Genomic DNA, 14,149 nt, shown 5'->3' on the forward strand with positions numbered 1-14,149 from the left:
TAAAATCGTTTTTAAATTTTCTGCATTATTTCGAATCCGTAGCAAGCATTTTACATTTACATTTACATTTAGTCATTTAGCTGACGCTTTTATCCAAAGCGACTTACAAGTTAGGACTAGATTAAGCGAGTCATCATGAAGAGGCAAAAACAAAAACAACGCGAGAAGTGCTCCAGATACGAAGTTCAGGCATTATTCAGAGTAGCATTATCCCGATAAGTGAGGTTTTAGAGGGAAAGTTTTTTTTTTTTTTTTTTTTTTTTTTACAGAGTTCTTAAAACATGCACCACCAACCGAAAAGATGGTTGAGGAAATGGAGAAAGGTAAAGCATTACAGCTTTTCTTTATTTATAAGCTGATCTTTATTTTGTCTAATGATCTGTTCATGAATAGCCTACCTGCTGTAGCATTACTCTTTTAAAGTCCCCATGAAATCAGAAAGTCTTTTGGCATTTAGTTTAAATATTAGCATTTAGTATTAGCTGTGGCTGAAATTGGTCACTTGTTCACACATTTACTATCTTCTATATGATGAATGGCACAGTGCACATTATTAGCCTGGTAATACCAAACTCTGCTACTTGGCTTTGCTTCGTAGACTGAGTCTGGAAGGGCATAATTGATAGTTTAAAATCATTGGTTACCCGTAAGCCAATCACATAACGTTTGGTTATGAGCCGGCTCAGCCACATTGAACTTCCACTGTAAACACATGTATGTAAACACTGTGAACGACTCTTGCAGATTATGTGAAGTAAATCTATGCATCCACGGTACAATCAGCGTCTACGTCACGGCTCTCAGCCCGCCCTCTGTTCATTGATTGGCCGGCTGTTTTGAGGCCGGAGGAAAACTGGGAGATGGGTCGCTATCTCAGACTGAGTACAGAAGCGAACTGAAATTGAGCGGAAGTACGAAGTCTGACGAAATCAGCCTAGCACATTTATAGGGGATATGGAACGTATAAATATGCTTTCCATTGGGGCAAATTAAGTCTGGTTTCGTGCAAGTGATTCAAGTTTCAAGGCACTTCACTGGGCATTTAATGATGAAAAATAAAAGTGAGCCATAATGATGATGATCACCTGATAACTGAATGTAATAGATATGGGGATGTAAAGCACTTCCATTCAAGACATTTTGCACTGATGTTTGTTCGATGTGTTTCTTCAGAAAATACAAACTCCCCTCCCATAGACAAAAGTCACCAAGTGCTCAAGGATCTCGTGGACATGAATCTCTCTGTTTTGAATGGCAAAGATCCGTCAGCCCATGATAAATCCATCAGAACAGAGCTGAACGGTAAGATTTTCCAAAAGTATGCTTTTCAACAACATTTAAATGGTAAACTAAACTCTAACACAAGATGCATAGACCTGCATTTGATTAATAAACTCAATCATGTTCTCCTCTTTTCACAGAGATCTCTGAAGGCCAACATCAGCTGAGTTTTCTAAAGAAAAACCTGAATCCCTCTGATAAAGAAGCAGCAGAACAGTATATGAAACAATACACTCTGAATTTGTTTAAAGGATTGAGTGATTTCTGGCCTTTTGGTAGGTTGAATTTTCTTTACAATGTGTTGATTTGTATAATGTACTTTTTTGCAAGATTAATGCATAAACTGAAATGTGTTGAATTCCTTAAATCTTCCAGTTAGCTTCAACAAAAAAGGTTTTAACAGACTGATGTCACAGAAGAACCTTTAGACATCCAATGATGTACTTTAAAGCTTAAACTATAATTAAACATCAAACTTTCTCCAAAGAACCATATAGTCAACTAAAAACATACACAGAATTTAAAGAATATTTACTAAAGATAAAAACCACTATGTTTTACAGATCTTTGGGCGAGTGTTTTTGATTGCGTGTCACAGTGGATCTGGAGCAGGAAATATGACTTTCTTCACAACATGAAAGGTGAGAACAGAAACTCATAGACAGATGCTAACTGGAAATTCATTGTGAATATAATAATGCTGTGATCTCTCAGATAAAGCAGTGCCCTCCACTCTTCTGAAAAGTGAGACTATATAGACGCTGGACTGTTTATCAACTCATCCTACTTCTCAGTGCTGAGAGAAGAGAGAGACATCGACCTCATCATTTCACTGGACTTCAGTGAAGGTGATCCTTTCGAGGTATTATAGGCAAAGAGAATTCACTCATGGTTAAAGGAAAAATCCGTTATAAATCATTTAAGCAGTGTCTCAGAATAAAGGAATATGGTTAAAGGAAGGCCCTGCCCATGATGGGTGACTGACTCCGCCCTATTAGCAGACTCCGCCCTCAGTTAGCCATAGACCTGTCCAGCGCAGTGAGACATGAAAGAACTTAGTTTAATACTCACGAGAACTGCTATGTCTCGTGACTGTGATGGGGATATTATCAAAACCAAACAGACATGTACAAAAACAGCATGTTTTCCTTCCACTTAAAAATCTGCATTTACAACATGGGGTTAGTAAATGATCTGTGGGGTATTTTTGAACTGAAACTTCACACACATTCTAGGGACATCTGACACTTGTATTACATCTTGTAAAAAGGGGCATAATGCTGCTTTCCCCCCTCATGCCATTCATATGGCGCTTTTCCACTGCATGGTACGGTACGGCTCGGTTCGGTACGGCACGCTTTGGCGCTTTTCCACTGCATGGTATGGTACGGCTCGGTTTGGTACGGCACGCTTTGGCGCTTTTCCACTGCATGGTACGGTACGGTACGGCTCGCTTCGGCTCGCTTTAAATGGTACCACCTCTGTTGAGGTTCCAAGCGTACCGTACCGATACTAAAATGTGACGTGAAAACACTGCAGATCACTGATTGGTCAGACAGAATCATCACTACCAGCGTCATTGTATTTACGACACGAGACACTATACCCGCTAGATTTAAATAGCCAGTAGACAACAGCCAGCGCTGTAGCGCCTGTTTTAAAAGTATTTGCTTTAAAAAAAAAAAAAGAGTATAAACTTCGAAAAAAGAAATGGCTGAATCGTGGTCAGTGGACGAGGTGCAGACGTTCCTCTCGTTGGTTGCCGAGGAGTGGATGGGGAAACACGGAATGAAAAATTCGCATTTAATATGATGATATCATGGCAGTAGAGACGGCAACTATAACGATCAGTCCCACCCACTTTGAAGTGGTACTAACTGCAGTGGAAAAGCAACCGAGCTAAAGCGAACCGAACCGTGCCGTACCGAGTCGAGTCGTACCACGCAGTGGAAAAGCGAAGCGAGCCGAACCGTTCCTTCGTTGTCTTAAAATAAAGGTTTTGTCCTGGTCATTTGATATCAAACAGCACAAATGCTCATTATTATGAAACTGATAGTTGTGGTCTTGGCTGATTGGACAATCCACAGTTCAAGTGTACAAACTCATAACCCTTTATATTTTACCTTTTTTCTAGTATTTTGGACATTCGGTATTGGGTGCAGCCTCTCTCTCACATACACAAACCCACACACACATGATGCTGGGATGATATATTTTATATAATGTTGGCCTATATAAAGGACAAAACGTGAAGATGAAATGATAATGGACAAAGCATTTGATGTCCACAAGAGGGCAACAAAGTCCAACCTTCTCCTCTGGGAATGGCAGTATTTACAGTTTTTTTTCAATTGCTAACATAATCTGTAGTCCCATTTCCAAAACTCTTCTCACATTCAGCGAAACAGGACCAATCTGTGAATCATTTTTCATTGCTTTCACACAAAATGCGTTCAATGACCACATTTCCCAAAATTTAAGAACACTTTTTGTCATTCATACTTTACCATCTGCAAAACATGTCTAGTTTTGTTTTTTGTTTCACATCTTATTTAGCAGTTTAGTCAGTCATATTTCCTGTCTTGTCATGTGATTCCCTTGCCCTGTGTGATCCTGCCATGTGCCCCCCTTGTCATGTGTCCTATGTTGTCATTGGTTCATTGTTTAATCATGTTCACTTGTGTGTCTTGTCAAGTCTTTAGTCTCTGGCTGAATCCGAAATCGCTCCCTATACCCTCAAATAGTGCGCTATTTGAGGGGACAGCCATTTGTAGGGTCCGAAACCATAGTGGACGTTATATTGAGTGCACTCATTCAATCCCACAATGCACCGCAATAACGAGTGTTGGCTACAACCGAAATCAGAATGATGATAAACTCTGTGCATTTCTGCAGAAATTATATTGAAAATTTAGCAGAATATTTACAATGAAATTAAATAATATTGGTTTGGAATGATTTTGTCTGGAAACATGGATCAAGAATTTTTCCCCAAGAATTGTTGGGGAAAGAAGAGCGGCAGAGACAGGGAGGACTAGAACCTCACCGAAATGTATATCCATCCATCCATTACATACATTTTCCAAAGTGCTTGTCCTGTAGGGTCGTGGGGAGGCTGGAGTCTTACCCAGCGTCTCGGGTCGTAGGCAGGGAAACGCCAGTTACGTATATAACTGTGGTTCTGTGTATTCCTCCTGACCGCCAGAGGCAGTACAAAGCACTAGTGGATGATGCATATCAACACAGTCATGAGGAATGCCACCCACGTGCAAACATCAGGGTTGCTCCAGAAGGATTGCAGAACTCACATAATGGGAAACAGTCACGTTAACCTTGTAGAACCGCACGAAGACCAGGTAGCAGCTTCGCAGACATCTGCCAAGGAAACTCCCCGTAAAGCGTCCCAAGACGAAGACAAGGCCCTAGTGGAGTGACAAGGAACACCCATGGTAAGGGTCGATTAGATTTATTATTCACCAACTTTATCTTCTCGACAATCCAGCGTGATAGTCTCTGTTTGGACAAAGGTGCACCTTTGCATACCTCACCATAACAGACAAACAACTGGCTGGATTAGGCCGAAGAATGACCCTAGAATCCTCTGGTAACCAGCGTAAACACAATTCACTCACTGACAAGGTATGAAGTTCACCAACACGTTTAGTGGAAGCAATGGCCAACAAAATAGACACTTTTAAGGGCAAACACGTAATATCCGCAACAGCCACAATGGCTCAAATGGTGGTGTGCAAAGGTACTCTAGAAGCGGTAAGTCCCACACAGGAAAAGGAGTAGAACAAACAGGCTTTAAATGCCTCGCTCCCTTCAGAAAACTACAAACAAGGTTATGAGACCCCAGGGAAGTACCAGCAACCGGGCCGTGATAAGCAGATATGGCAGCAACATAAACTTTTAAAGTGGAGCCCGCCCTGTTATCATCTAAAAGATGCTATAAGAAACTCAATACTGTCGACACAGTACAGTGAACTGGGTCAATTCCTTGATAATAAGAAAATATCCTCCAACGAGCAGCATAAAGTTGTCATGTTGAAGGAACCCTAGCATTGCCAGTAGTGTTCACTACTGCTGGTTCACAATCCATTAACTATGATCTGGATCAAAGGGCCAAACCCAGAGCTGAAGACGAGTTGGATCTGGGTGCCATCTGAGAGAGAGAAGGTCCCGTCTGATGGGAAGCTGCCATGGTTTGCCTTGTAACAGACTCAGAAGGAGACGAAACCATAGCCTGGCTGGCCATCACGGGGCCACTAAAAGCACCCTGTGCTTGTATAGGAAAATAGTTTCCCACAGAAGTGGAAATGAAGGGAATGCATACAACAGGCAACTCGGCCACTCATGGGCTAATGCATCCAGTCCCAATGAGCTGGACTCTCGGCTCTTGCGAACCACCAGCAGCAATGAGTGGTCATTTTCCGATGCAAACAGATCGACTTCTGCCTTGCCAAACCGTTGGCAAATCAACTGTACTACATCCGGGTGAAGTCTCCATTCCCCCAGGAGCAGATCCCTGGTGTAAGGGTGGATTTGCTGCAGGGGTTCAGGCTGCAAGACTACCGAATGACTAAAGAAATGTTGCCAGAATTATGTAAAATGTTACCAAAGAGATAGATAGAGAAGGAGAGAGAGAGAGAGAGAGAGAGAGAGAGAGAGAGTAAAAGACAGAAAAGAGGAGGCTAAGAAAAGATTGCCCCAAGGAAGAGAGACAGAGAATCAAAAGAGACAGAGCAACAGTTACAATCTTCTTTTATCCTTTCCATGACCATGTGACCGAAACCCAAAATGTGAGACGTTCAAACTGATCAATCAGATAAATTACAACTTTCCCCATCGTACTAAAGGTGTGACAATTCATAGACCCCCGAAGTACACACATCTTGGCCTACAGGCCTGGATGACTATCAGTCCATCTGTGCTTTTAGGAACTCCAAATGGTCATTGTAAAGCTGCAAGAGACCTGGTGCTGCCCTGATGATTCAAATGAAAGACCGTCGACGTGTTGTCGGACCGGACAAGCACATGATGACCCATCAGGTTTGGTAAGAAGTGTTGTAGAGCTACAGTAAGTACACTGCTTTCAACTCCAGGACATTGATATGTTCTATGGCTCCCCTGGGTGACCAGTGACCACCAATTCCCCTTTGGTTCCACGTTGCCCCCCATCCTGTAAGTGAAGCATCGGTCGTGATCACTTCCTGATGGGAGGACACCACCCTTAGTGGCACTCCGTCTCTCAGATATGTTACCCTTTTACAGGGTTTCAGTGCACGGACACAGGCAGGCGATGTCTCGCTAAATCTAGCCCAAAGCTGTTGCTCCACCTCTGAAGAGGCCTGAGGTGAAGCAAGCCCAAGGGGATCATGGATGTGGGGGCAGCTAACGTCCACATTAGTTGCAGAAGGACACCATATGGAAGTTTTGTCCCCCTGACCAAATATTGTCTGTCCTCGCGTAAGACAATGTGGCAGACATTGTGATTTGATTGAGTGTTTTTCCTATGAAGGTTATGGTTTGTTCTGGGACCAGATGACTCATTGTGTCGTTCACAGTAAGGCCCAACCTCTGGATATGCTCCAGCACAATCTTGGTGTTGTGTAGCTCATGTCGTCTTGTTGGGGCACAAAGCAGATAATCATCTAAGTAGAGCAGAATCCTCATGCCCAAAGAGGAGATAGGGCCGAACTCATACATCTTGTAAAAATATGAGGAGCCAGAGATAAGCCGAATGGTAGGACTCTGAACTGATCGGCTTGATTCGGAAACTCTGCCTTTAGGACCTGTGGCATCCTAAAAGGTGGTGCCTGTGGAACAGTTGTCGTGTGGCTTCTGACAACTTCATTATCTTCTCCAATACCTCAGAAACATTGGGGCCTAATAGATGTCCATCTCAAGCGCCCTCTTTACGTTCGTCCTAATGCCTGTTAGTTGTCAGTGGATTTGCCTTTATTTGGCGTTGAAAATGGAAACGTATTTAGACATGGAAAATCGATTTTACATTTGATTCGGTGAACACTTATGTCTCAAAAATCAAACAGGATTGTTTCACAAAAGTGACAGCCCTAGTGGGTTTTATGGCAGGTTCCACCAATTCTTCATCAAGAAAATGAGAATTAGAAGCACTCATGGAGAGAGTGCTGTCTTGAACAAAATGTTTTTAGATTCTGTTGATTAAACCAATCTCCTTTTTTGTATTAACTCAAAATTTTAAGGCAACCAGGTAACTTACTTTTTTCTTTTTTTTTTAAAGTTAAACCGACAATTATTTTTTGCAGTGTATGCACTCACATAATTAAGAAAGGGATTCAAGATATCTGTCCTGATGATAGTGTAGAGCGCGCTGTCACAGCTTGGGAGGGCGAATCCTTGCAACTCAGGTAAACTGCACGGGACAGCGTGAAAAAAATTAAAAGCGAGAAAGCAAAAGAGGCTGGGCACCGAGCTGCTGTTTATATCCTCGCGTCTCGGTCTGCGTCATGACGAGACTTTGTTGTTATATTCTTCTCGATCTATCTAGCTAGTGCAGCGATTATCCACTAGTGCTATGCACTGCCTCTGGTGGTCAGGAGGAATGAAACAGAACTCCCAGGGCGGATGGCCGGTCCATCACAGGGACGACTGTTTTATGGTGCGCATTTCTAGACACCTTTAACCTTATTTTGATTATTCTCAGGTTAGGTAAATTAAGTCAAATCTGTCCTAAATCATAAGCATCTGAATTTTCATACAATCCATTGGTCAGTCAGAAGACTTCTTCGTGGTCTGTTCAGCTCAGTTTTTTAGAAATCAAAGACTTTTGGCTGGTGAGCTTCTTAGTTTCAATTTAATACAGTTTTATTATTTACAGGTTAAATAGTTTACATAATGTAAACTACTAATGTATAAAAAACAAGACAAAACAACATCAAAAGTAAATCGTTTACAAGCGTTGTCTGTCAGAGGCATCAATGGCATGGCATCTAACGCCGGAGAAGCCATTTCTAAGAATCAGCGCCTGCCTTCATCTTCTCCTTTCAGCCTTTTATAGACCATCTGAATTCTTGAGGTCGTCATCTTTGGAAATCCCCTCATAATTCATCAGTCTTTTATAGAAAATGTATCCAATTCGAAGTCTTTAACTGTCAGAAGTTCTGGACATTCCTTTCGGACCTGTCTATATAAAGCCTTTCACTTCTTCGTCCTCCTTCTTCTGACTTTTTCTTCTTTGTTGCATTCTGCGCCTCGTCCTCAACACATCCGACGGTAATGCTTGCATTTTTCCTCTTTCTTCAGCAAAGCTCTACATGTTTTGTTCCTCTATGCTTTTTAATAAATGCTTAAAACATCAAGTGTGGTTTGTTTTTCTTTATAAACCATTTTCTCAATAAACAAGTTACATAAACATAACAAGTTTCAAGTGTGGTTGATTACAATACAGAAGTGTTTTACAGACAAAAATGTGTCAGGGTTTGGGTGGGTGGAAGTAGCGAGGACTCAGGTGCAGAGTTGATGGGCTTTCAATGATAATAAAATAAAACAAAACAAAAGACACAACAAAAACTACCCCGACGGGGAAACCAAGACAGACTTGACTTGAACAACTAGATTTGGCTTATCTTGACAGAACCAGGGAAACACACGGTGAACATAAGACAACAAACCAGCACAGGACTGCAAACACATGGAGAATAAATAGGGAGCAATCAAGGTGAGGGAGGACAGATGGGGCAAATGAATCAGTAATCAGGTAACAAGATGAGAAGGGCTAGACAACTGACAGGAGAGCACATGGCACAAGAAAACATACATGACAAGCCATGTGCTCACACCAAACATGACTTGAACACAAGCACATGGCCAGTAAAACATATCACAGTGCTCTCAAGTTTTGAAGACAGGCAAGAGTGACTCCTCCTCTAATGGGCCTACCCCTTTTCGCCACCTTCTCTGGGCCAGCATCCTCTAACCTGGCCTTTTTAGGGGACTTTCCTCTCAGAGTGAATGAGAGGATGCTTTTTACCTGACATCTTTGAAAGACAGATGCAATGATTAATGCATCCATGGCCAGGATATAATTATAAATTTTGACATGATTTTAAAAGTGACCTATAAAATCGACTATGCAACACACTTTAATTTATTTAGTGCTAATAAAATTAAGCCTATTTGGAGAGAGAGATGTTTATAATGTGACAATATGTCAGTCATCGTGTGATAACGAAAATATGACTAGGCCTAGACTACTTGTTCTGAGCAGGTGTTGTCAGTGAACAGGCTGTAAAACTGTTGGCTAAGTCACAGACACTCATGAAAAACTGATGCTAATTATCTGGGAAACATTCTCTAACAGCAGTCTGTCACAGTGTCTGGTTTGTGTTTCCCTGGGTAACCACTAGAGGTCCTTGTCCCCCACGGTGTCATTCTCTCATGCACTACATTTCCCATCATCCTGTTCTGTCTAATCATTGATCATTGCACACAGCTGTTTCCCGTCACCTTGTTAGTATCTGTGTGTATATATACCCTGTTTGTTTCAGTGTTTGTCATGGAGTCCTTGTTTAATGTCATATCACTTCTGTAGTTCTGGTTTGTTGGTTTTCTTGTTTTATTCTTGTCTTTTGAATTGCTTGTTTGGTTTTGACCCTTGCCTGGACTGGTTTACGATTTCGGATTACCCAATAAATACTGCACTTGGATCTGTTTCATCTGTGTGTGGATCATGACACAGTCAAGTTGTCACTGTTTGTGTCAAACAGTTGTGAATTTGTAGTAACATTAAAACAGGAGATCATGACTTACTCTGTGCTCAAAGTGATGCTCAGTGTGGTTTCCTCCGTGGGTGAACGAAACTTTCTGGAGACGTTGTAGCAGAATCACGTGAAAAATTCCAGGATATGCTTTTTTTTCATTGGTTGTTGCATTAAATCTTACCCAAATACAATAGTGCTATTTTCTGATTGGCTATTGTGTAGTCCCTTTCTTTTTTTTGATTGGCTGATAAGTGGCAGGCTCGACTAAGAATTCCAAGGGAGACACGCTTGATTCCTGCCGGTTCGATAGTGAGAGCGGCGCGGCCAGAGAAATTTTGGCCACTGCGGCATATTAAATATATTATAAATAGTTTTTCCGCGTGAGGAATACAATGTGGTACAGGAGTGCGTGACAAAAGACCGAAATGAGTGACTGTCACGCTCAATGCATGACACTTGAGAGCCCTGATTACAGGAGCACACTTTGTGCTATTTCTGTCATGCAGAACCATGCACACAGTAGCCTATGCTTGCTTTTATGTTAAATTAACAGTGGTTTGTGAATGTTTATGCTTTAATAATAATTTGTCACCATCATTACAGGTGTTTTATTTACCTTACTTGTGAGCAACACCAAGCCACAGCAGACTACAGCACTCATGACCCTAGTCACTTGTGGTTGGCCTGACCATGCGTCACTCAGAAAACAACAGGCCAATCAGAAGAGAGGCTCATGAATATTAATTAGACAGGCCAAAATCGACCTGTTCTTGGCAGAGCTCCTGAGAAAGGAGCTGTAAAAATATATTGAGATGGTTTTTGGTACTTATACCGCCAAATATATATTCTTAAGGACATCAAAACCTAAAATAAAACTCCAGAAGATGTACGATATCACGGGACCTTTAAATGGAAACTGTGGTATGTTGAACACCTTGTTCTGATGACGCAAGAGTTGAAACTATGGCAGCTGAGAAGGACATTCTTTGTGTTTTTTTTTTTTTTTGAAGAATTTCCGGAGCCTGATAAAATTGGTATTGGTACGTGTTTAATACTGTAAAATATGCTCGATGTTACAGTCACTGCCCTTGCCATCCAACATTTGCCTCACATTTCAGGATGAAAAGACAAAAATTTCAGGTGAAGTGTCATGATCTATATAACTGTATTATTTTTTATTGTGAGTAGGCCTATTAGGCTTATCATTATTGCTGATTACTGTTGATATGCTATATTTCTACTATAAAACTCTTACGACAAACATGTCTTCTCATATCTTCAATTGTTGTGTATACCGAGCTGCAGGACACATTTGTAAAGACTTGGACCCATTGTGCGAGCTGTCTCTTTAACACCGCGTGGTTTATTTATATGTTGCTGCTGATTGGTTGCTACACATTTTTGACACACCCACCAAACAAGAGAAAACGTGCATCTCAAACCCCGTTTCACACCGTTTCCAGAAACTTAGCAAAACGTTGCGAACCGGTTTATTTTTTTAGAAAGGACAATTTAAAAGATAAAAGAGAATAGTAAAGAGAATCAATGAATTATGAATAATTCACTGCCATTGTGAGAATAACACGTAATGTAATCAATAACAGTGTACTCAATCAATAAAAGTACTGAGTAGCCTATTTTAAAACACAATATATAGGCTAGTTAAGGGTATTACCAGTATTTTACAGTTTTTTTTAAAATTGCTTAGACACTAAAAGTGTTACTTGAGGCCATGAAAATATTCACTCATGAAGATAATCTTCACACCAAGTCTTCTAAACTGCAAACACATTATCAGCTTTACACGCAGTGTCAATTGTAAAACAAACTTTTAAGTACAACAAAGTTACTGTATTCACTGCAAGTTTAATATTTTGTTAAATATTGTATTGAATGTCTGTATATTCAGCACTTGCATACTGTAAAAATGCAGTAGTCCAAATGCAAAACCCAAAAGGTCAAAGAATACAAATGAAAAGCATGTTACAGTACACGCAAAACATCTGCAAAATACAAAGTGTAAGAAATTAGTCTGCCCCGACCACAGCTTCCACTCAACGATGTGTATTAGAAAACGCTCCTTCCCTAAAAAGAGCTTAATTATCATAGAGACATTTCTTCCTGATCTCAGTAATATGTAAATAGCACCGGAGTGATACTATATGATGGGCCATCGAGAACCATCCTGTTCTCAATCAGAGACATGAATATCATTACCAGAGACAATCTCATCTCATGACCTTAACATTCGTGTGTTCCCATCATCTGAAAGAAGAGTTTAGCAAAAAAAAATGGAAAAGATATGCAATAACTGCCTGAACTTTGAACAGAAAGAGTGATTTATTCTGCAAATGTGTTTCGGTTCAGAGAATGGAGTTGAGTGTCTTATAGCAATTGTGAAAAACTGTACCATTAACATGAACTAACAATGATCAGTGCTTCTAAAACATGTAATTAATCTTATTTACTCTTAATCTAATACGTTTACTAAAAAATTATTAAAATCAAAAGTAGCATCTGTTAATATTATTTAGACACAATTTCTGAAACTATATGCCGGGCTCCATTTTTCTAAACTCTTCACACAAAACCACAAAACACACACACCATGCAAAACGTCACACATCTCTTGCAAAAGCAAAACACTTCATTCAAAACTGTTTTAACTCTTCTAAAAATGTAGTCTAGTAACTCTACACACACACATCAATGATTAGCCACATATACAAGCCAAACAACAGATGTGAAAAATGTAAAACATTCTCTTGTGTCTTTTGCTTCAGTGTGCAGTGAGTGTACAGGAGTTTGTCACACACACACACACACACACACACACACACACACACACACACACACACACACACACACACACACACACACACACACACACACATATGTGAACAAATACAGTGTATGTATGGTAATGAACAGGTAATGAACTGAACTGACTTGAGCTAAATAATAACTCTATTGGCTTGTTAGCGCTGCTTTACAGCAGAATCTGAATTTGTTACTATTGTGAAGCTGCTTTGAAATAATTTGTATTGTGTAAAGCGCTTTAGAAATAAAGTTGATGACTTGTATGCATATTCAGTAAATATTTACAAAATAAAAAGAAATGCAAGGGTGAAAAATGTATTTGTTTCTGAAAACATTGAGTTTTGAAGTGTTTTCACACATGATCGTTGGCTGTAATCGGGGAATGATTATTTTACGTAATGCATTAACCAACATGAACTAATGAGACCTTATTGTAAAGTTTTACCAAATAAACACATTTTAAACAAACACTTATGGACTTATCGCATATAAATATGGGAATATGAAAGGCTGGATGTTACAGATGTTGAAACAAAATGTGTTACACAGTTATTTTAGTATCATTTACTAGTTTTTAGTAACATTTAAAATATTTTTTTATATTTTCCATTTAAACTTTCTTTCTTTATTGTATTGTGTGTTTTTTCTTTCTTTTTTTATCCAGTTATAGTTTGTTATTTCAGTACATCAAGTCAAACTAAATGAAAGAAATGTTTCTAGCTGAAATAAAACAAGTTTAAGTTTTTCATTTTTTATTTTATTTCAGTTAATGTTTATTTTATTTATTTCAAGTAATGATGATGTTTTTATTAGTTAACTATAACAACCCTGGTGAGATGTTTTGAATCCTGTTATCAGATTTCCCAGAATGCAATGCTTTTATTTCCCAATCCCCAAAATACTCCCATTTAAAGAGATTTCAAACCGAAACTGAAGGAGGGAGTGGCATCAGTCGTACAGCAGAACCAAACTAAATCAATATACGTGTTAAATATAAATATGAATACAAGCAAGTAAAATCACATTGAACATTATATGTATTATTATTTTATATGCATTATGTGAATGAGTTTACAGGTGTTTCTTCAACTTTGAACCTGTGGAGTTTTAGAAAATAAACTTTTTTTTTTAAATAATGCATGTAATTACAGCTGTAATTTATCTCTGTAATCACATCTAATTACTCTGTTGATCTTTCCCTTCCCGGTGTGTTTGTGAGGGCTTGTGTGTGATGTCTGAGGGCAAAGTTTGGTTTTTCAGCAAGAGTGAATGGTTTTGAACTATGGATTTGTGCTTACTGTTTT

At 39.6% G+C, this 14,149-nt stretch overlaps 1 long non-coding RNA gene across 1 annotated transcript; it reads left to right on the top strand.

The window, feature by feature from the left end:
• The first annotated feature begins 267 nt into the window (after positions 1-267).
• Positions 268-1,540, top strand: LOC308690494. The gene is made up of 3 exons (XR_014030156.1): positions 268-323; positions 1,198-1,302; positions 1,422-1,540. It is a non-coding gene; the product is annotated as an uncharacterized lncRNA (long non-coding RNA).
• Positions 1,541-14,149: the final 12,609 nt, after the last annotated feature.

This window comes from Scardinius erythrophthalmus (genome assembly GCF_964197995.2).
Source record: "Scardinius erythrophthalmus genome assembly, chromosome: 5".
NCBI classification, from domain to species: Eukaryota; Metazoa; Chordata; class Actinopteri; order Cypriniformes; family Leuciscidae; genus Scardinius; species Scardinius erythrophthalmus.